General features: G+C 50.2%; 1 protein-coding gene and 1 pseudogene across 1 annotated transcript in view; both read right to left on the bottom strand.

Moving 5' to 3' along the window:
* The window catches only part of LOC138570339 (casein kinase II subunit alpha' pseudogene), a 39,863-nt pseudogene extending 37,400 nt beyond the window's left edge, over positions 1–2,463 (bottom strand).
* The window catches only part of MASTL (microtubule associated serine/threonine kinase like), a 1,019,298-nt gene that overhangs the window by 438,254 nt on the left and 559,303 nt on the right, over positions 1–21,741 (bottom strand). The gene's annotated exons all lie outside the window — the stretch shown is intronic.

The raw sequence follows: 21,741 nt of genomic DNA, 5'->3' as shown, positions 1-21,741 counted from the left end.
AACTCAGTCCAGGGTGCCTAATTCCCCTCCCACACATTCTGTAGACCCCAGACAGAGTGGCACCATTTGGAGGGCTTCTGTGGAGAAGCCTGCCAAAAAGTGGAACAAAGGGCTCGACTTAGGTTAGAGTTTCAGAGGCGAAAACAAACGCCATTTTTAAAACCGAGTCCTGGCAAAAAGACCCAACCGGGGAATAAATATTAAATAAATAACCCAGCGGTATCTTTAACATTGCACCAAAAAGTGGTGCGTTTAAAATGAATGGGACAATCCCATAGGAAATATTCCGGTGGAATATTTTGCGTGGTATCCACTGCCACCAGCTAGAAGCTCGACAAGGGGGGACTGGACAGTGCCCCCTTGGAAAACAGACTCAGGGGCAATCGAATTACCCCTACCAGTACTTCCACAATATAATGGTTTGTACTGGTTCTGTTCACAATTTGAGACTAGTAAAGCCAATGGTGACTTTACATGCCCTGGGAGACAGTAGTCAGTCCCAGGGTATGGAGTCTATGTTTGGGAGTCACTACGATACACCTGTGTTACTGCACTGAGGGTGCTGTGCAACACCTTTACCAAAAACACATGAAGCCCTATGGAGTAAAAGACCCCATAGCCCATAAAACACATTTACAGTCAAAGGACATTCTCAAATCATGCCTAAGAGTGGGAGAAAAAGAGTCTCACTCTTAGCAGGAGAAAAAAATAAACCCCAAAAAATCGAGCAAAGCTGCTGGGGCACTCACTAGATTTGGGAAATTAGCCTTAACAGAGAATTCTCCCTAACAGGCATCCAGGGCAAACCCTGAACAGCTTTCCGGCTGTCGAGCTTCCTTTCTCCTGGGCCATGTCCGGGTAGGCTGCAGAAACTTCTGGACTCCTCCAAGAAGCGCAACTCGACGAAAACTTCACCCTTGAGGGGCGTAGGAAATCCGAAACGGGTCCCTGTTGATCGGATGTAGACACTGTGTAGCTTGAGGCTCTATTTGACCGAAAAATGAGAAAATCTCTTTGAAAAAGCACGAAAACGCAGCAAAAAAGCTCGAGAGCTAAACACGAGGACTCTCAACACTTGAGCGTGCGGTAAAAATCTGAGGATGGCTGCCGGAGGCGGGGCTTAGGGAGAGGGCAGTCATTGGCTGGGGGCAGTATGACCCAGAGACAAGTGATTGGTTACTACTAAGAAATACAGATCAGAAACGAAACTGATACTGATTTTTTCTTTACCGAGGATTCCCGGCCTGACGACGGGGAATATTCATGAGCATGTGAATCCATGCCAGACCCCATGCTGGAGAACTGAAGCTACGGGCGTCGTGCGTCCTACTTATAAACATCCGGTGACGTCGGCTCAATGGAGGCCCTCGAGGACAGCGTAGCGACGTCATCGACACAGGACGCAGAACATTTTCCGAAGCAGCACAGCTGTGGTGATTACCGGTCATAGATGTGGAATACGTCGGAGGAACCAATCCCCTCGAAATAGCTTAGACAGTTAGGCGTAACTCAAACTCGAAAAAGGTTGGGAATACAGCGCTCCGAATGAAGCAGAATACACTCAGGCAGACTAAGATCGTACAACCATTACGTACAGTTTAAAGCATTAGTTATGTGTAATGTAATGGGCTGTGCCGTAATAAGGCCAAGTTGCACATTTAGAGAGCATATACCGCAGCCGCAGGATATAGCAGGAGTTCAGTGGTGCAGGCAACGGGTGGATACGGACAGGGACTTAGTGGCTGAGGTGGGGTCACAAAAGAATCCAGGCGTTGATCAGTACTATAGTATAGCTGCAAGGGTTTTTGTCGGTTTAGTGGCTTGCGTAAGGCTCAGGATTCAGTGTAGAATTGCAGATTGTTGATCAGGTAGGAAACGAGGCACCCCAAGTAGGGAGGGCAGGATGCCGTCCGGCGGTTACGGTGCGACGGCTCTCGCCTTCCGGTGGCAAAGTGCAGACAAAGAGATGAGAGGCAACCTATCCGCAGCCAGATAGGTTGCTTAGCAACATGGAAGCGATTCTGGGGCTGCCATTTTGGAGAGGCTCCTCGTGGATTAACAAGGTGCTGGGCAGCAAATCGATTCTTCCGTTTCAGATGTAATTCTGCGACTGTTGCAGATAAAATAAACAAAGACGGCGATCAATGGCAATGAGCTTACCAGCGCGGGGCATTAGATGTATCACGCTCGCTGGATTCTCCTGCTGCACTTCTCCTGCAGTCGCCGCTGGGCTAGGACAGGCTCCAGCCCTCCTAAGCCGGTGATCAGGTGTAGATCACAGTTTGTGATGTTAATCGCTTCAAACACTTCTGCGCTTTCCCTGTCCTAGCTGCCGCACCAGCTGGTAGTCCTCATGTTCCCCAAGCTCGGAACGTGTGGCTCATAGTTCCAGTAGTCATGGCTCCTCAGGCTGTTCACCTCAGCGTAAACCCAGGCCCTGCTCCTGGCGGAGGGGCCGGGCATGGCATGGCTGGAACTGGTCCCCGTGAGGAGCAGGAGGCAGAGGGAATACAGAAACAGGTTACACGGCGGAGGAAGGTGGAGGTAGAGCAGGGCCAGGCCAGGTGGGGAGGGAGAGGGGCGCTGGGGTCCCCGGGAGGCACAAAAAAGGGAGGGAGCCCCCCATGTTGGATCATTAGGCATGCAGGGAGAAGCATTGTGTAGTGTGTCGATCTTTCTCTCAATAGCTTCTTCACCACCAGGAAGGATCTCCATTCCTGCTGTACAGCTGTAGAGAAATCTAGATAAATGTGCACACTGGAGGATTCAAAACACAGCAGCCACCTCCGGCCCTCCTCCCCAGCCAGCCACAGGATGGTATCACAGTCTTTATAGTTAAAAAGTATTGCAATGACTGGTCGAGGGAGGGGCCCCAGGTTTTGGTGAAGTCATCAGAGATCGATGGGCACGCTACACCACACATGTCCGAGAGGGAAGGGCTCCCGAGTAGCTCCTTGAGGAGTTTTTTCACTGCTGTTTCCATGGGGCCTTGCCCAAATTGTTCCTGTATCCTACAATGCAGATATTATTGCACCTGGAGCGGGCCGCCAAGTCTTGGACTTTTTGCAGGGCCAGTTTTAAATCTCCAGACATCCCTGCTACTTGTGCCTTAAGCGTCTGAAAGTGGTCTTCTGGTGTGAAAATACGAGCCTCCACCTCTGTCACCCTGGTGTTCACTCACTCCATTTTAGCATTAAGGGTAGTGCTATTCGATGTTATGTTGTTCAGTTTGGTGTTCACAGATGCAAATCCTGTGTGCATGTTATCTAGGATTTGCCGACGGACTGGCCCCTTGCGGCCTAGGTGTAGCACCAGGTTCTGGGTCTCACTCTGGGCATGATTTGCTAGCTTGATGAGTGAACTTCTCCATAATGCTCTGGTTTTTGGTATTGCCACTGCCTTTCACCATGGCAGCAGTCTAATATATGTGTGCAAGAGGAGCCTACTGCGCCCGCCCCCCCCTTTCTTCTGGGCTCCTAAGTGGGGTGAGTGCAGGCTTATAGCTAGTGATAGGGCTACTGCATGCAAATCTGGATTTGCCGGATCCGGCAGTGTCTGGCGACGTTGTCAATGCAATGGCAACTGTCAAGAACCTGCAGGTAGGATTAGGGACTTACAAGTTGGCTATGTATTATTTCTTCCCACCAGCCACAAGGGCCAGCCCCCCTCGATGGATGTAAGACCAGGACCCATTCAGCACCCCCACCGCACCAGGGTATATCCAGCACCTACCTCGTTCTCTGTTCTTTGTGTCCACACAAGCCAAATGTCGCAATCAGCTCATGAAGGAAATCAGGGGTGCTGGCCAAGGGCTGGTATTCTCAGGCCGCCACTACCATTCCCCCGACTAGATGTGTAGCAGCAGTCCTCCTCGTTGGATACACCCATACCAGGCGTGCCTCACCCTGCAGTGTGACCGCATTGGGCCGTCTCAGGCTGGCGGCGCATTACACCGTTGGTCCTGCAGCACTGCGTTGATCTCGGCCCCAGGGGCTCCACAGATCTTCCCCCTCGGTTATGCGGGAGTTCTCCGGGCAATAAGGCTCATACAGTCCACCGTCTCCAGTGCAGCGCCACCAGCGGATCCCACCTCAGACGGGCTGTCTATTCCGAGCCCAGATATAAGCGGGTCTCCCGCTAGGGAAACTCGCCACACTCAGCCGACCCCTCATCTTGCCAGACCTAAGCCGGCAAGCCACGGATAACTTTGCCAAGAGTGCTCCTCAAGCTTCCAAATTGTCACAGCAGGTGCTCAGGCTCTTCCATTCTCGGATTAGGTGTCCCGTTGGAGGATAACTCTCGATGTACAGGGCAGCTGCAATCTGAGTTAGGGGGTGGGCACTGAGGTCTAGGAGCAGGGGGACATCTTGCAGGCTGCTAATCAGCACCACCCTCCCCATATCACTGATGATTTTTATTCACTGAAAGGATTACATGACTATCTTTCCCTACGCTAAGGGTTTTCCCTACCTAACAGAATTAAGGTGCTTGTCAGTCAGTGAGTGCAAATCAGAATCAGTCCGCAGTCCAAACTAACATTCTAACCCTACCACAATTTAAGAAAAACCAGGAGAATTACTACTTTCTCCTGTAAGCTGGTTCTTCACCAGGTTCAGTTCAGTCAAATATTCTCAAGTAGTTCTTGGCAACTACAAATGCTCAATAAAATAAAAAGGAATACAATAAACTACTTTCATTAAGACACACAATGCTGGGTTCTTCAGGTTTCAACCTTCTCCTTCATTTGATTACTCTTACGTTCCTTATTCTCGTCTTGCCTTATTTCTTTTGTATTTATCCTTTTCCTTTCATAAGCTAACTTTATCCAACACTTAGAACATTTCAATTGGCTTCTTTGGTTCTCAAACATTATCTTGGTTTCACTTTGTACTTGGGCCATATTCTCGGTTTCAATTTGCACCTCAGGTTTTCTCCTTTCACAGTTTTTCCAATTCTGTAATATGTCGGAGTTTGCTCCTTGACCTGTAAACCTTCCAATAAGGACCAAAGAAAAGTGTCCAAATGTAAAGACGCTCCCGTCTCCTGCACACCTTTCAAACTGAAATAAATCAGTCAAGATTTTCATAGAATTACCACATTTATATAATTGATAAAGTATTTACCTAAATTCTTTTATTTACTGTTAAATTAATAGGTGTGCTCCGATTGATGTTATATTCTTTAACCTTCCAATAAGGATCATCATTCCTTGTTAATGCTTTATTCTAGACTGGGATGAGTATGAGCGTTCCAGTAATTACCTTCAGTCCCTCTTCCAGGGCTCCAACTTTCCCAGTTAGCGGTCATGTCAGGTAGAACATCATCAGGGTTCTCGTCTGATTGGGACCTTCTCTTCCCCTCGTCGGGCAGGCCCCTCGTTATTCCGGTGGTTTCATTTACGATCTCCCTGGTCTCTCGTTTCCCGGTTCGTTATGTATTGAATCAAAGGAAGTGGAATCAGCATCATCCACTGACCCACTGGTCCACCTTTGCTTGATTGCGGTCACACTACCACTTACCCCTTGATCGGGATGAGGACGCCTCACGTCTACCTCTGCTTCTCTCCTCTCTTGCTTTTCCCGACACTGCACGCCTACAGTTTCACTCAGGTTTCTCTTTTGCATAGGATGCCGCGCGTCCAGCTATCCTTCAGCATATGTCTGCAAACAAATTAGAAACTTGTGGGCAGTCTCCCCCTCCTCCCAGTCTCTGCCTCGATTTTATTACGTTACAGTGGGACTTCCCTTGCATAATGTCACAGTCCTTTCTTTCTGCTTTTTCTACGCTCTGTATTCCTTCCCAGACCTTTTCCCCTATACAGATTTTATCACCCTACACAGGCTTTAGTGAGTAAGTTGGTGGTGGCCAGACTTTAGTTTTGAATTCCCCAAGGGTGCCAACCATTGTACTACATTGTTAGCCCAATGTGCCACACTGGTAGCCATTGGGGTATCAATGTTTCTGTTTTGTTTTCTAAATCCTGTTTTGACATTTTGTGTTTCAGGACGACAAGGAGCTTAACAAGTCTATTCTGACCACATGGGCACTTTGTAAACCCACATTGACAGTCTGCATATTGGTCATAACTGGCTGAAGCCAGTATAGGTCCATGGACCGTTCCCTTCAATTCTGTTGGTAGGTTGCTTTAGCTTAGTGGCAGTTTGAGTGACCAACCAGAATGGTTGGTCATCTGATCGGTTACCCCAGCCCCTTTACTGATTGGCTGGCTGGCTGGCCTTTTGCCAGCTGCTGTGTGCAGGGGTATATTGGCTTGTTCCTGGCCATGCTTCACTCCTTCGCCATCTTGCTGTTCTATTCTGCAACTTGGAGGTGGCAGGTCTGCCCACATGCTGACAGAGGTTTCCTGCGCATGAAATCCAGTGCCGGCTGCTTCCTGAATACTCTTGGTGACCACCCCACCCCCAAATCTGCAGGGTCAATCTTTCCACTCGGTTACCATTTTCTGAGCCGTTTACCAATCTTCATCCGCCAGGATCATCCACTTGGCTGTGGGGCTGCTGTTGGCGTCCAGAAAGGGGTCCCGAGATTTCTTCAACCCACAATTTGTTCAGCTGAGGACATTTGAGCATGCCTGTGTCGCCGACTGGGAAACATTTACTCCTGAGCTGCCTTAATCATTTGTTCGAGCCACCAGGACCTGTTCTCACTGGTTCCTACGTCTTCGTGAGGTCTTACTTGCAGAGTTTTTCAATACTGGCTTGAAAGAAAGTGGATGCTGTGGGAAGAGCCTTTGATCCTTTCCCAAGTAGCATGGATGATCGCTGGCTCGGAGTCCAAGTCCCTGAGAACAGATTAAAGATCTGTTTGCACACCAACTCACCAGGTTGTTTTATGCTGCTGGCACCATTTCCGACGAAACATTCAATGTGATTACCTACCTTTGGGCCCTGGAGTGGGTAGTTATTCGAGATTGTCACCCTCAAGTATCCCTCTGGTCTGGAGAAGAGTCCTTAGATCAATCTCCAAATATTTCTATTCGGGGGAGGAGGAAAGAGGGGGTTGGGGGAGGGGGGGTCTCCTGTTCTGTTTCTTCAACCTCTGGGGCTATCATCCGACCACTAAAACACTTCTTTGGGGCGGATTGCTACAGATTCTGCACTTGTGGGGTCAAACGGACTTCACTCCACTAATGTGGATGGTCCTTTAACTCTGCTCCTATTCATTCCTAAGGAACTTTGAACTTGCTGTGGAACTCTAACATTGACTCTGGGGTTACTTGACTTACATGTCCCTGGTCATTTTTTTCTGGATCCCTAGAAGTTCAGCAAGCCCTGGGTCAAGTCTTATATTCTTAGCTGTGATTTTTAATTGCTTCTTAAAGTCACGCTTTGCATTTCTTCAATAGGATATGTTTAAACATTGTGATGAACATTGGTAACTATTTTTGCCTCAAATGTTCGACCAAGGTGACGGTTACTAAAATGTTTGAATGATTTTTGAAAGCATTTAGCTTTGGTTTGAAATAAATTCATACCCTCTAAGGCTTTGTTTTATAATCATGTATGCATATGCATGAATTTTAATACTATGCCTTAGGGAGCTATGAATGATCTGAAGTACTTTTCCAGGCCTTAGGACATTTTAGTCTATTTTTCCAGCCTGGTAAATGTTTGAGTTTCCCTTTTTCTCCCATACCGTATGTCATGGAAAAATAACCATAGACTCTTCCAGTGGATTGGTGAATGACTTTATGGCAATCAGCAAAGCCAGCATGCACATAACATACAGCAAGCCAACAACAAACTAGACTTGACTAAGCAGCCCCCCCCCTCCCCTCCAGTCACTGGGCTTTATACTGGAGAGGACACATGCCTTTCAATAGAGGGCAGTTTCAGACAGCTTCATAATGACAACCAACAATGTTTCAGGTGAATGACCAGAGTCTCAGCAAACAAGTCTAAGGCATATGCTGCGTTCTCACTGTCAGGAAAGCATTATCAGGATGGAAGACGAACAGTGGTACATTTGGGTCTTGCTAAGAAAGCGGTTTCCACGATTTACACACGGTTTAGGGCATGTATGCGAGCCTGCTTCCTATATGAAAACTACCGTCTGCTAAGCCGCCTTGTCTAGAAAAGGAGCAGTCTAAACACGCTTCTATATGCAAAAACAAGTCACATATGGGAATGGTGGAAGTGGGTGCCTCTAGATAATAGACTGCAAAAGCCTTCAAAGTTAGGACGTGCGCATTAGAACTATAGCAGTTAGCATTAGCGGGGAAATATTATAAGGCAGAAAAGTGATCAAAGCGCTCATTAAAAAGTAGAGACATTTGCAACTCATCACAAAACAGGACAAGCTCAGGATTAGTAGTAGGATTATGAGTATGATCTGGCAGATATAGGCGCTCAGTGGTCCCAGAATACTTAATACCCAGAAATTAAAGGTCCAGGAGGACTCGGGGATGACGTGGAGGCAACATACTGTACTACGACATACTGTACTACGACTGTGTGAGACAATGTCAAAGAGGTTGCTGGCATAACTGGGTACGAAAGTGCAGCATTCGCTCTTCACTATAGCGCAAACCCCTCCTTGTGACGCAAAGTGGGTGTCCAGCGCTATACAGTTATGGAGAACCATTGTTCGAATGGCTATTTGCTCACAGAACAGTAGTGTCCGGGCGGTTGCAGCGGCACTCGCAATATCTTCAGAGTCTGGTCTGGCGGTCTTGATTTACCTTGAACCCAAAGGCTAGTAGACTAACCCATCCCAGCAATAACCCCGTCCCAAGCTGTTCTTTTTGGGCGGGCTGTGTTGGGAAATTGAGAGTATGCCGGATAGCAGGTAGGACTTTGCCAATGTAACAGCTTCCTCACAAATTAATGGACAACCAGGGATAAGCCTTGTCCTCGCAGATGAAATAAGTCGAAGAATAAGTGGTGTAACCGGATTGGGTAAAGGAAAAACAAGGACCAATGGCAAATGTGACATTTCTGATGACTACACTGGAGTTGGTTGAAAGGTAACATTGACACTTGCTCATTCCCATGAATAGTGTACCTCTGTTGACATAACAGAGCCAGTAGCCTTAGATGAAAGCTAAAGTGCTGCTGGCCTATTGAGTACCTGGTCTGTGGTGGGGAAATTTGGAGGACCAGCAAACCCCATCTGGGAATGTGAATTGCTGCAGGGTAGGGGGCCCTGGGAATCGGGTGACCAGCTTGAGATCCAGGCAGACATCAACCCAGTTGAGGGGAATAGGGTTTATGGGGAACTTTGAGAACAAGTCATAAGGGGAAATGTGCACCTGTTTGTCACCTATCCAACAAGCAGTAACAGTGAAGTTGCAGGCATACTGCCAGGTGAGGTACAGGCAGGCCTACAGATAAGGTGTTATGGCCACTTTTCCTCCCTAAAAATAGGCAAATACTGAACAAACAATTAAGACAAGGTTGTAAAAATACTCACAACAAACAATAAGAAACAGACACGTAGAACCGTATGCCTCTGCTTTCACCCACATAGCTCCATGGATATGTTTGGACCAGTAGTGCATGTAGTACCACAGGAGGAAACTATTACTGCCTTATTGAAAGAAGTAAACGTGTATCTTTTAATGTGCATGAATAACTAGGTGCAAAGAAATAATTATTGATTTTACATTATCCAGTTAAAACATTTTTACTTGTCTATAAATCTTATCAAGAGCACGGAGTAGAGGAATATATTCTCACTGTGAATACAAGGGCGAGCAGAAGGACCATTGTGTTCATGACATGTAGTTCTAAAAGCAGCAATCACAGTGAGACAATACTGAATCAAACCGACAATAAGAAGAGTAGTCAAATAACCAGAAATGGTGTGTATCACGGGGTGAGCCAAAATGTTGAAATCCAGGGACTCTGGTTTGTGCAGCAGTATCACAGTTCAGGGAAGAAAACTCAGTTTGTTGCAGTCTGCGAAAATACTTTAAATTTTAAGATACTTCAATTGACAGTTCGGCAATAGGACAAATGTGAATGCTCAAAAGGGTTCCAACCTGGATCAGATGCGGAGCAAAAGTTGTGCAGCTCATTGTTCATGGCTGCACCGGTGTGCTCCCTACTAACATTTCAAGCTAGAAATAGCCAAGATACCAGAGCCACAAGCTTACGGTGGTCATCAGGACAAACAGGATGACCAAGAGGTGACAACAGGGTCCATACACAGTAGGCACTGGCATATCAGTGGTAGCAGATTCCAGTCTGTGCCAGTGTACTTCTACCGCAGGAAGATTCATCATCAGCGAGTGGTGAAATCCAGAGTCTAGAAGGCGGGCTGGCTGGCACTCCGCCCTGAGGCGGCTCTCCACCGGAGCGCAGGGCATACATTCCAGGGCCTGAATTGTGAGATCCAGGGGGGACATGCACTGGAGATGGAATGCAAGGAGCAGAACCGGAATTGGGGTTGTTCCCTTCGGTGCTCTGATGGCTTGCTGTAGAAGCTTGAGCAGCAGCTCCTGCAGAGATCTTACCAGGGTAAACAAATTGAGTTAGGGTCTTGGTTCAGTACTTGCATGTACTGATGCACACAGAGCAGCAGTCTCGGTCTCCGGCGCTGCTTGTGGAAGGCCCGCAGTGCTGGGTTGGGTTGGCACAGTCAGGTTGGAGGCAGGGCCACTGGAGGAGACATCAGTGGCCACCGCGGGGCCGGGATGCGGCCAGGAACATCGGACGAGCAGTGGGCAGTATGTACTCAGGACATCAAATCCAGAACACTTCACTGCTCTGTGGGTAGTCAGCTGTATCTGGTATGGTCTGTGCCACCTGCGCTGGTTTGCAGACTTCTGCTGGTGAACACAAGGATCCAATCGCCAGACTTCAGAGGGTGGCAGGACTCAGTCGCCGGTTCTGGTACAGCAGCAGTGACTTGGGCTTGAAGAGAGCAAACAGTTTTGACCAATGCAACAATACGAAGTATAGCTTCATCTTCTGGGTGCAGATTCAGGAGATGTGGGGCTGCAGTTCCTATTTTCAAGTGGCACCCTGCTAAGATCCCATGGAAAGATGGGCCATGCTGGTGCTGGGGTTATTGCACAGGGGCAACAGTACTAGGGGCAGTCCTTGTGGCCATTTCAGACCTGTTTCCTGACGAATTTTGGACGGCCTAAGATTTGAGGTTGCCGTTTGTGTTCTACAATTCCGCTCGACTGGGGGTCGTACGGGCAGCGAAACCTCGAAGATTCCTAGTGCCTTATACACTTGCTTGATGATTTGTCCACTAAAATGGGTAACCCAGTCCCTGCCTATAACAAGGGGTAGGAGTTCTGCAAGCAATTTCTTCACAATTATCAATTCTTCCTTCACCAACAGCTTTGTCGCTCCAGACGTCAAGGAAGCCTGGATCTCCGCTCTCGTTAAATAAACCTTCTCTAGACCTTACCTCTCCCACCAATTACCGACCTATCACCATGGTACCTACTGAAAATCTTGGACTGTGCTGCTTACTCTCAAATACAATCATACCTTGAATTTACAACATACTCAGCCCCAGACAATTCGGCTTCCGCCTTGGTCATGGCACAGAGTCAGCCCAACTTGACTTAATAAACCAACTAGATGGCTTAGCCCCCCCCCTACTGTACCTCTCTGCCGCCTTCGAATTCAGTACTGCAGCCAGCTTTGCCCCACCAGCAGTCGAGTGGATCTGCTCCTTCCTCGCCGACAGATCTGCCCGTGTCTATGCAGGCAATGCAGCGGCCCACCCGACTCCCATCCCCTGTAGGGTCCCACAAGGTTCGTGTGTCTCCCCAACTTTATACAAGGTCTACACAAAACCTCTTTGCTCACCTCAACTCCCTGGGTATACAATTCATAAACTATCCTCATCCCCCTTTCAGGCAACCACAAAAAAAGATTCCAGTAGCATTAATATCTACGACACCATCCAAGCCTGTATAGCGTCTCACAACCTCGGTCTAAATAATGACAAGAGAGAAATCCCGATTGTCAGCCCCCCCCCCATCCCATCTAGCCAAACTGGACTCAGCCTATCACTCCTTTACCATTGATGCCTGCACCATCCAGGTCTCCTCTAGCATTAAAAGACTTGCTGTCTACCTAGATTCAAGCCAGAGCATGACGCAGCACGTCAATGCTGTTAGGGAGAATTCTCTGTCAAGGCTAATTTCCCAAACCTAGCGAGTCCCCCAGCAGCTTCGCTGGATTTCTGGGGTTTAATTTTTTCTCCTGCTAAGAGTGAGACTCTTTTTTCTCCCCCTCTTAGACATGATTTGAGATATCCTTTGACTTTGTGGTGTGTTTTATGGGCCATGGGGTCTTTTACTCCATAGGGTTTCATGTGGTTTTTGTTAAGTGTGTTACACAGCACCCTCAGTGCAGTAACACAGGGGTGTCATAGTGACCCCCAAACAGCCTCCATACCCTGGGACTGACTACTGTCTCCCAGGGCATGTAAAGTCACCATTGAATTTACTCTTCAAATTGGGAACAGAACCAGTACAAACCATCATATTGTGGAAGTACTGGTACGGGTAATTAGATTGCCCCTGGGTCTTTTTTTCGAGAGGGCACTGTGCAGTCCCCCCTCGTCGAGTTTCTGGCTGGTGGCAGTTGTTACCACGCAAAATATTCCTTAACAATATTTACTATGGGATTTTCCCATTCATTTTAAACGCACCAGCTTTTGGTGCAAAGTTAAAGATACCGCCGGGTTATTTATTTAATATTTATTCCCCGGTTGGGTCTTTTCACCAGGACTCAGGTTTTAAAATGGCGCCTGTGTTCGCCTCTGTAACTCCAACCCAAGTCGAGCCCTTTGTTCCACTTTTTGGCGGGCTTCTCCACGGAAGCCTCCAAAAGTGGTGCCACTCTGTCTGGGTTTACAGGATGTGTGGGAGGGAGGTTTGGGCACCCTGGACTGAGTTGCCTCGGCAACTCAAGTCGCACTCTTGTGTGATTGGCCCAGTGGTGAGCCGCCCGGCTCACCACTTAGCATGTTTGAGTGACAGCTAGGACTGATGAATGGGGGTTTTCTGCATAAAAGCAGGGCTTTGGGGACTGGGACTTCAGACGTCGCCACAGGACCAAAGAATCCGAAGAGGGAGAAGCTGAGCCGACCTGCAACGACGACACCACCGGTGGAGCCCTGCTGAACCGACTCACGACTTCTTCCAACGACAGAGGAGATCTTCATCCCGAAGAGTCTTCTTCCTTTGACTGGTGGGGATAACCAGTTTGCCCGCCTTTTCGCCTTCCCGGATCATCTCGTGGCCGCTTTGCCTGTGCCAAGCACCCCGGCAACCGGGATACCACGGTTTACCACTACCGCGAATAAAAGGGTAGTACCTTTTAACCGGAGAACTCCGCGGCTGGTTTCTTCCCTGGCAGTGCAACGACCTTCAGCTTTCCTCCACGTCGAGATCTTCTCTTCCTCTGGACGACGCCGCGACTTGCATCCACTGCCAGGAACAACTGCCCCTGCTGGAGGATTCTCTACACTTTCAAGTTACTGTGTCCGCCTGGCCTCCCTCACAACGGTCTGTGTGGGGTGTCTCCTAAATCCTTATCTTACTACTTGGGTTGGCCCTAGGCTGACTAACTGAACTTTTCTGAGCTGAACTGATTCCTTTTTAAACTCTCTGCAAGACTTTGCAAGCCTTTTAAACTGTGTGATCTTGGGCGCATTGGTGTTCTACTCTCTCCAAGAGGGAGCCTGGCTATATACTGTCTAACTCTTCTTGAGAGAAGTCTGGCTGCTCAGCCACAGCTCCCAGGTAAATCTGGGTGGTACAGACTGCTACCAATTGGGTTTACTGCCAACACCTGTAGTCTTAAGCCTTTTGCAGTGCTCCCTAAGGGAACTGCACAGGTTTCTGCCTAACAAATGCCATCGCATCTTCAGCAGCCCGCACCACCAAACTCCTAAATGCCACTAACCACCTTTCCTCAAATGACCACCTGACCACTTCTAGAGCCAGTATTGGCTACCAGCTCGACTACTCCAATTCTCTCCTAGCCGGCACAATGGAAATGAAACTTCACAAGTTCCAGACTATCCAGAACAATGTTATCCATGCAGCTATGGACCTTTCCAAATGCGATCATGTAGCAGCACTCAGAGGAGCGGCTCAATTGCTTCCAGTTAAAGAGCGCATATACTTTACAATCCTCTCGATCACTCACCGCTGTCTCTTAAGCACTGAGCCTCCTTATCTCTCACAATGACTTAACAAGCAAACCTCCTACAAGATCCCTCAATAGCCACAGACGGACCACACCGGGCTCAAGTTTTCCACACATCGCCGCCCACCTCTCGAACAACCTTGCTCTCCAAGCATGTGCCTAATCCTACTACTGGCCTTTCAGGAAGCAACTTTTTCAGTCACTCTGACAATGAAGCTATCCAACTATGAAGCTATGGGACCTTTAGTACTTCCTCTACCTTGCTTACCTTCCCCTGTCCCCTACCACCCATGTAACTGGCACCTTGATTCCCGTGGGTTTTTGTGCGCTTTACAAATGCAAAAAAAAAAGAAACGGAGGCTTCAAGCCACCCAGAAAACACAACAATCACGAGGCAATACAAGAAATTCATGCATGCGGTGAGCTGCACGAGATCCGTCTGCACATTTAAGAAGGGTCCCTCCAGTACTGGACATGCAGACAGCTTTTCTCTAACAGCTCACTCATAGTTATTGGCCTGAAACCAGGGGCAATCCAGTCTTGGTGCACTAGAGCAATCATGTCATTTTTACCTGAGTGAGCAATGTTGTGGGCCTCTCGGGTCAGGTAGGGGAGGAGTAGGGGAGGAGTACCTTGGGTCCCAGCTGGAGAGCGCCAAAGGGAACCTGCCCCAACTTACATAACTGCAGAGTCCAGTTCACCTTTTCTGTTTTGGGAGCATGTTTTGGGAGCATGTTCTTGGAGTATGGCCATGGTCAGGAGGGAGGCAATCAGTGACTGTTGGACTGCAACACAAACAAGAGCATCATTAGGAGCCAGGGGCCCGTTTAAGGCCGTAGTATGAACTGCATTCTCTGCTAGGGTATTTCCTTGGGCAGTGAAGGGCATAGGGATCATGTTCCTTGCATTTAAACAATTTCCAGAGCAGATGGGAGCAAGAGGGCCGACATGTTCCATTTAGAAAAGGGGTACCCATGCTGTTTTCATAGGACAAACAAAATCATGCACAAGACGCTGTGAGCATACCTGGAGTCGGTGTAAACCATGGCAAATCTACCCTGTGCCAGGGTACATGCTCCTGTGAGGGTGACTAGTTATGCAACCTGGGTACATTTTGCAATGGGCAAGCAATAAGCCTCGAGGACGGTCTGAGTTGTACATACAGAGTAACCAGAGAAGCTCCCCTTTCCCCCTTGGCTGCGCAGGCAAGAGCTGTCCATGAAGAATATCAGGTCTGGGTTCTGCAATAGGATATTTAACTGATCAGTGTGGGGCGACAGAAGAGTTTCAACAACTACACAATGGCCGGTTTCCCCGTCCTGTGGGGTTGGTAGCGGAGGCAGGGTTCAGGACATCGTTTCAAGGTGGTAACATTTGTAACAAACTCACCAGTTTCTCATACTTGGTGAGGCGGAAATTAGACATGTGTTGTGTCTTCCCATCAAGCAGCAGGGCCAATACAGAGTGGGGTACAGAAACTGTGACCGAACAATTAAGTATTTTCTATCAACAGGGCAGCAGCAGCAATAGCCTGCAGGCAAGCCTGGAGTCCTGCCGCTACTGGGTCTAGCACTTGCTTTATGGTGAGAAAGGCATCTTCAGCATCCTGTGATCATTTTATTTATTTGCTTAATTGTGTTTATTTGTATAGCGCTTAAGCCTGTAGGCGCCATGGCAGGTTGTCATGATCCTACCCACTTGTCACCCCCCCCACCGCTACGTGCACACCTTCAGAGGAACAAGTTACTTTCTTACCTGGTAACGTTCTTTCGATGGGATGGTCCGACGACGTATTCCATATCTATGACAGGTAATCACCACAGCTGTGCTGCTTCGGAAACTTTTTTGGCGTCTGCGTCCTGCGTCGATGACGTCGATGCACAGTCGTCGAGGACCTCCTCCGACGTCCGACATCATCCGATGTGATAAGTAGGACGCACGACGCCCGTAGCCTCAGTTGTAGTTTTTTCCTCCTGAATGTGTGACATTAGTCTACTGCCAGTCAGACACAAAGCCTTGCGGAACGTAAGCTGCAATCGCAAAAGAAATTCTGCAGCGGGGAAGGTAGGGAGGGAGCTATATGGAATAAGTCGTCGGACCATCCCATCGAACGAACGTTACGAGGTAAGAAAGTAACTTGTTCTTCGAGGGGATTGGGTCCTCCGACGTATCTATGACAGACTCCCAAAGCAGTACCAGAGCAAGGAGGAGGGAAAGAATTTAGAATCAAAACTTAGAATTGCCAATCAAATAGAGCAAAGGACCGCCTTGCCAAAGGCCAGATCCTGTCCTCGGATGGAATCGAGGGAATAGTGATGTACAAATGTATGTACTGAAGCCCAGGTGGCTGCATCACAGATGTTGCGAATAGGAACATCCCTCTGCAGGGCAGTAGATGCAGCCATACCCCTGGTAGAATGGGCCCGCAAGCCAGCCGGTGGGTCTTTACCCGCCAAGCGGTAACACTCCGGAATGGCCAAAATAATCCAGCGAGACAAAGTCTGTTTCGTCACAGCTTGTCCCAAACGCTTTCCAGCGTAACCAATAAAGAGTTGATTGTCCACTCTGACCCGGAACATGCGTGAAACATAAAAGCTTAAAGCTCTCCTAGGATCAAGCCTATGGAGCCTCTCCTCTTCCTTACCAGGATGTGGAGGAGGATAGAACGCCGGAAGAACAACCTTCTGGGCTAAATGAAATTCCGTCACTACCTTCGGAAGAAAATAAGGACGGACTCTAAGGACAACCCTGTCCTTCTGGAAAACAGTGAAGGGAGGCTTAACTGAAAGGGCCTGTAACTCACTCACTCTGCGAGCGGAAGTGACCGCAACTAAAAATACAGTTTTAAGAGTCAACAGTCTCAAAGGACAAGAGTGCAAAGGCTCAAAGGGAGCACCCGTTGGAAACCTGAGAACAAGGTTTAAATCCCAACCGGGCACCAGGAAAGGTGACGGAGGGAACACATTAGTGAGCCCTTTCAGAAACTGTGAAATTAAAGGGATTTTAAAGTAGAAACACTCTTCAGACGAGCGCTTAAAGATGGACAGCGCCGCCAGGTAACCTTTAATGGTACCCACTTGCAAGCCCCTGTGGGCCAAAGAAAGTAAAAAGGACAGAACCATGGGGATGTCACATGCAAAAGGATCCACATTCTAAACTCTGCACCAGTCGCAGAACTTACGCCAACGGCAACGGTACAGAGACTTTGTTGCTGGCCGTCGGGCTGAGAGCAACACCTCCATCACGTCTTCAGGGAGGTCCCAATCCTTATACCTCAACCTTTCAGAAGCCAAGCGCTAAGGTTGAGGGATCTGACTTCTGGATGGAGAACCTGACCCCCCCCTCCCGTGAGAGCAGATCGTCTCGGTAGGGAAGACGACGTGGAGGATAGATGGACAAGTCGAGAAGGTCCGGGTACCACGTCCTCCGAGCCCATGCCGGAGCAATGAGGATCATCCGGGAACCGAACTTCCGTAACCTCCGCAGCACTTGCGGGATGACGGGGACTGGGGGAAACGCGTACAGCAGTGGGAATGACCACTCCACCACGAACGCGTCTCCTAAGGCTCCTTTTGGAGGAAATTCCCGCGAGCAGAAACTCTCGCACTGCCGGTTGACACTGGAGGCGAAGAGATCCACTTGAGGGGTGCCCCAAAGGGGAAGATCTCCAGGAGAATCTCCTGAGCCAACTCCCACTCGAGAGATCGTGCTCTGCCTGCTCAGAGCGTCGACCGTCACGTTTTCGTCTCCGGCCAGATGAACTGCCGAGATCGAAACTTCCTGCTGGATGGCCTAGAACTCGAGCTGCATCGCCTCCCTGCACAGAGGAAGTGACCCTGCCCCCCCCCCTTTTTGTAGTGCATGGCCACTGTGTTGTCCGTCAGGACATTCTTTCCTTGCACAGTCGGCAGAAAAGCCTTCAGGGCTAGCCTGACGGCCCTCAGCTCCAACAGATTGATATGGAGTCTGGACTCCGACGGAGACCAACGACCGCTGACTGTCAGCTCGTTGGCATGAGCTCCCCATCCCGTGAGGGATGCATCCGTCACGATCGTCACCTCCGGCCAGGGAAGCCAAAACGGAGCCCCCTTCATCAAGTTGCCTTCGACGGCCCACCACAGAAGGTCCTGGGCGACCGAGGGTGGCACCTGAACCGGGTCCGACATCCTGCCGGAGGACTGCGACCATTGCATCTTGATTGCCCACTGCAAAGATCTCATCCGCAGGCGAGCCTCTGGCACCAGAAGAATGCAGGATGCCATGAGGCCGAGCAACCTCAAGAACTCGAATGCTGGGAGTGTCTGGGCATGTTGAAACTTGTGTACCATCTGCTGAATGTGAAGAGCCCTCACCTGGGGAGGAAAACACTGCCCCAGGGAAGTGTCGAGCACTGCTCCGATGTACTGGAGCCGCTGTGTTGGCGTCAAATGGGACTTCTTTAAATTGAGGGAGAAGCCAAGCCTGTGAAGGGAGTGGCAGGTGACGGACAGATGATCCAGGACTTGCTCGGGAGAGCTCCCCCTGATCAACCAATCGTCCAGGTAGGGGTAGACGTGAATCCCCCCTTACCTGAGATGCGCTGCCACCACCACCATGAGCTCGGTGAAAACCCTCGGGCGGAGGTCAATCCGAACGGCAGGATCTGAAACTGAAAGTGCGAGTCGCCAACTGCGAACCTCAGGTACTTCTTGTGCTTGGGATGGATCGGCACATGGAAGTAAGCATCCTTGAGGTCGAGAGACACCAACCAGTCCTGAAGCTGAAGGGCCTGGAGGACTTGAGAGAGAGTAAGCATCTTGAACTTGTCCTTCCTGAGGAGTTTGTTCAAACCGCGCAAGTCCATGATGGGTCTCAATCCCCCGTCTATCTTCGAAATCAAAAAATAAGGGGAATACCATCCCTTGTTCCTCTCCGCTACAGGCACCAGTTCTATGGCGCCTTTCTCGAGCAGGGCTTGAATTTCCTGCGCAAGGAGCGGTTCCGGACTCTACAAAGAGAGGTTCCCTGGTGGATTGTCGTGAGGCCTCTGCCAAAAGGGAAGACAGTAGCCGTGGGTTATGATCTCCAGAACCCATACATCTGAAGTAATGGCACGCCACTCTACAAGATGCTGCGCCAGCCTTCCCCCAACCGGCGAACCATGGGACATGGCCTCATGACTGAGTGGTAGCGGCTGCGGCGTTACCTGAGGGCAAAGAGGCAACTGCCCGAGCGGCCTTGGCACCACGGGTTCCCGGTCGTCCACCTCTGGTACCCCTGCGTTGGCCTCTTTGACTGCTAGCTCCTCTCGCTTTACTGATGGACGAATAATAGCGAAAGGAACCACCCCTCCATTGCTGTCCCCTAGGACGAAAAGGCGGAGGTTGGCGAACTGCAGCGCCCAACGACTTCGCTGCAGCTTTCGAGGTCTGCAACCTCTCAAGGCTCTCGTCAGCCTTGCTGCCAAAAAGGTGTTCACTGTCAAAGGGCATGTTGAGGAGCTGGGACTGCACATCAGGAGCAAACCCTTGACTTCCGCAACCACGCAAATATGTCCATTACGGTGCTCGCCGCCATGGACCTGCTGACGTATTCAGCCATGTCCAAACCCGACTGAACGGACTCACACATGGCATCCTTACCATCCTGGACCATAGCAAGGAAACCATCCCGTTCGTCCCCTTCGGGAATATGTTCAGCCGCTAACGCAACACAGTTCCACAGAGTGCGTGTGAAAACGAGACAAGCCACATATGGAGTTGGCCGCCTGAAGCGCCATACCGCCCGAAGAAAACACTTTCTTCGCCCAGCCATCAAAACGTTTCTCGTCCCTATCAGGAGAGATGGTAGGGTAGGACGCCTGCTTTGCCCGGGGCCGTGGACGCCTGCACCACCAAACTCTCCGGAGTGGGGTGCCTGGTCAAGTAGCAGGGGTGGCTACTGGCTGGACGGTATTTTCGCGACAAGGACCTGCCCACCGCCGGGAGACTCTCCGGAGCAGTCCAAGCCGCCGCCACCCTTCTCTGTAGAGCCATATTAAACGGCAGTACCGGGTCAGTTGGGGGACCAAAATCAAGGATGTCTGTGAGATCATCCTGCACAAACTCCCCTGGGGGAGCAGACCATCCCAAGTACTCGGAGACCCTAGCCATAAGGCGCCGGTACGAGGAATCGGCATGAGAGCCAGGCTCAGGCCTACAAAACTCCACCTCCGGAGAGGTGTCCAGTCCACTGGCATCATGCAGTGACTGCCTCAAATCGTCAAATTGGCTATGGCCCGAGACCATCTCATCTGGAACCTGACTAGGAACCAGGCCATCAGAATCCTCATCCACCTCCGAAATATATTCCAGGTGGTGAAAAGAAGGCACCCGAGAGTGCTTGCTCTTAACCAGAGCCTTTCTAGGGGGTTCCCCCCATGCCACGTGGTACCTCCGACACCCCGGCCCCAAAAGGCATCGAGTGAATCGGCGCCGGCGTCGAGAGAACAGGCATCGGCGCCGAGAGGATCGGCGTCGACGTCAGATGCAGCGCCGCCAGCATCGACGGCTTCGACGACTTCCTCGGAGCCAGAGCCTCAAGAAAGTCCGTCGACGCCCTCGACGCCTCAGGCGTCGATGTCTTCCTCGAAGACATCACAGGTGCACACGGTCTTGAACGCGTCGAGGACCGGGACCTGGAACGGGTACGTCGAGAACGAGTCCCCTTGTCCGAATGGGACCTCTCCCGTGACTCGTGCCGACCACTCTTGCGAGCGGTGTCTCTCGACCTCTCACGGCTGACCCCCACTTAGGGGCGCGGACGGCTTAGTACCCCGAGACTCGAGAATCGCCAGCATTTTCTTCCCGAAGGAAGCCCATTCCTCCGACATGGCACGGCTGGTGGGGGTAAGCGACGTGCCGGGCAGAGTCCTCAGAAGAGGACCTGGAAGACGACCGCTGTCTGCGCTTCCGAGAATGCCTCGAAAAGGCCAAGGAGTGGCGAGACCGACTCCTAGAAGGAGACCCACGAGACTTCCGACGACGACGCGGAGAGTCACCTCTCGAATCATCCGTCGAAAGCCCCGCAGACTTCGACTTCCGGGGCTTGGACACCCGACCTACCGACAACTTCTTCTTACGTTCCCGTAAGGCTTTGGACGTGAGCGGATGGCAGTCGACATTCATCCGTGTCGTGGGCCTCCCCGAGGTACCAGAGGCAGGCGTCGTGCAAGTCCGTCACCGACATCTTGGACCCACACTCCCCGCACTTCTTGAAGCCCGGACACAGGGTCGAAGACATCATCTTACGAAGGATTTTCTCACAAAAACGAACAGGTTCGAAGAACCGAGAAGAACAGAACTCCAAAGAGTCGAGGAGTAACCGAGATTCACGAAGCAACACGTTCGCGGAAAAAACGGAACTGAGGCTACGGGCGTCGTGCGTCCTACTTATCACATCGGATGACATTGGAGGAGGTCCTCGACAACGGCGCATCGACGTCATCGACGCAGGACGCAGACGCCGAAAAAAGTTTCCGAAGCAGCACAGCTTTGGTGATTACCTGTCATAGATATGGAATACGTCGGAGGACCCAATCCCCTCGAAACTCTGCTTATGCAATAACTGCAAAGTT

This window comes from Ambystoma mexicanum, chromosome 2q (genome assembly GCF_040938575.1).
Source record: "Ambystoma mexicanum isolate Mex_15411 chromosome 2q, UKY_AmexF1_1, whole genome shotgun sequence".
Lineage (NCBI taxonomy): Eukaryota > Metazoa > Chordata > Amphibia > Caudata > Ambystomatidae > Ambystoma > Ambystoma mexicanum.
Note: the sequence above shows the minus strand (reverse complement) of the source record. Positions and strands in the feature narration are given on the sequence as shown.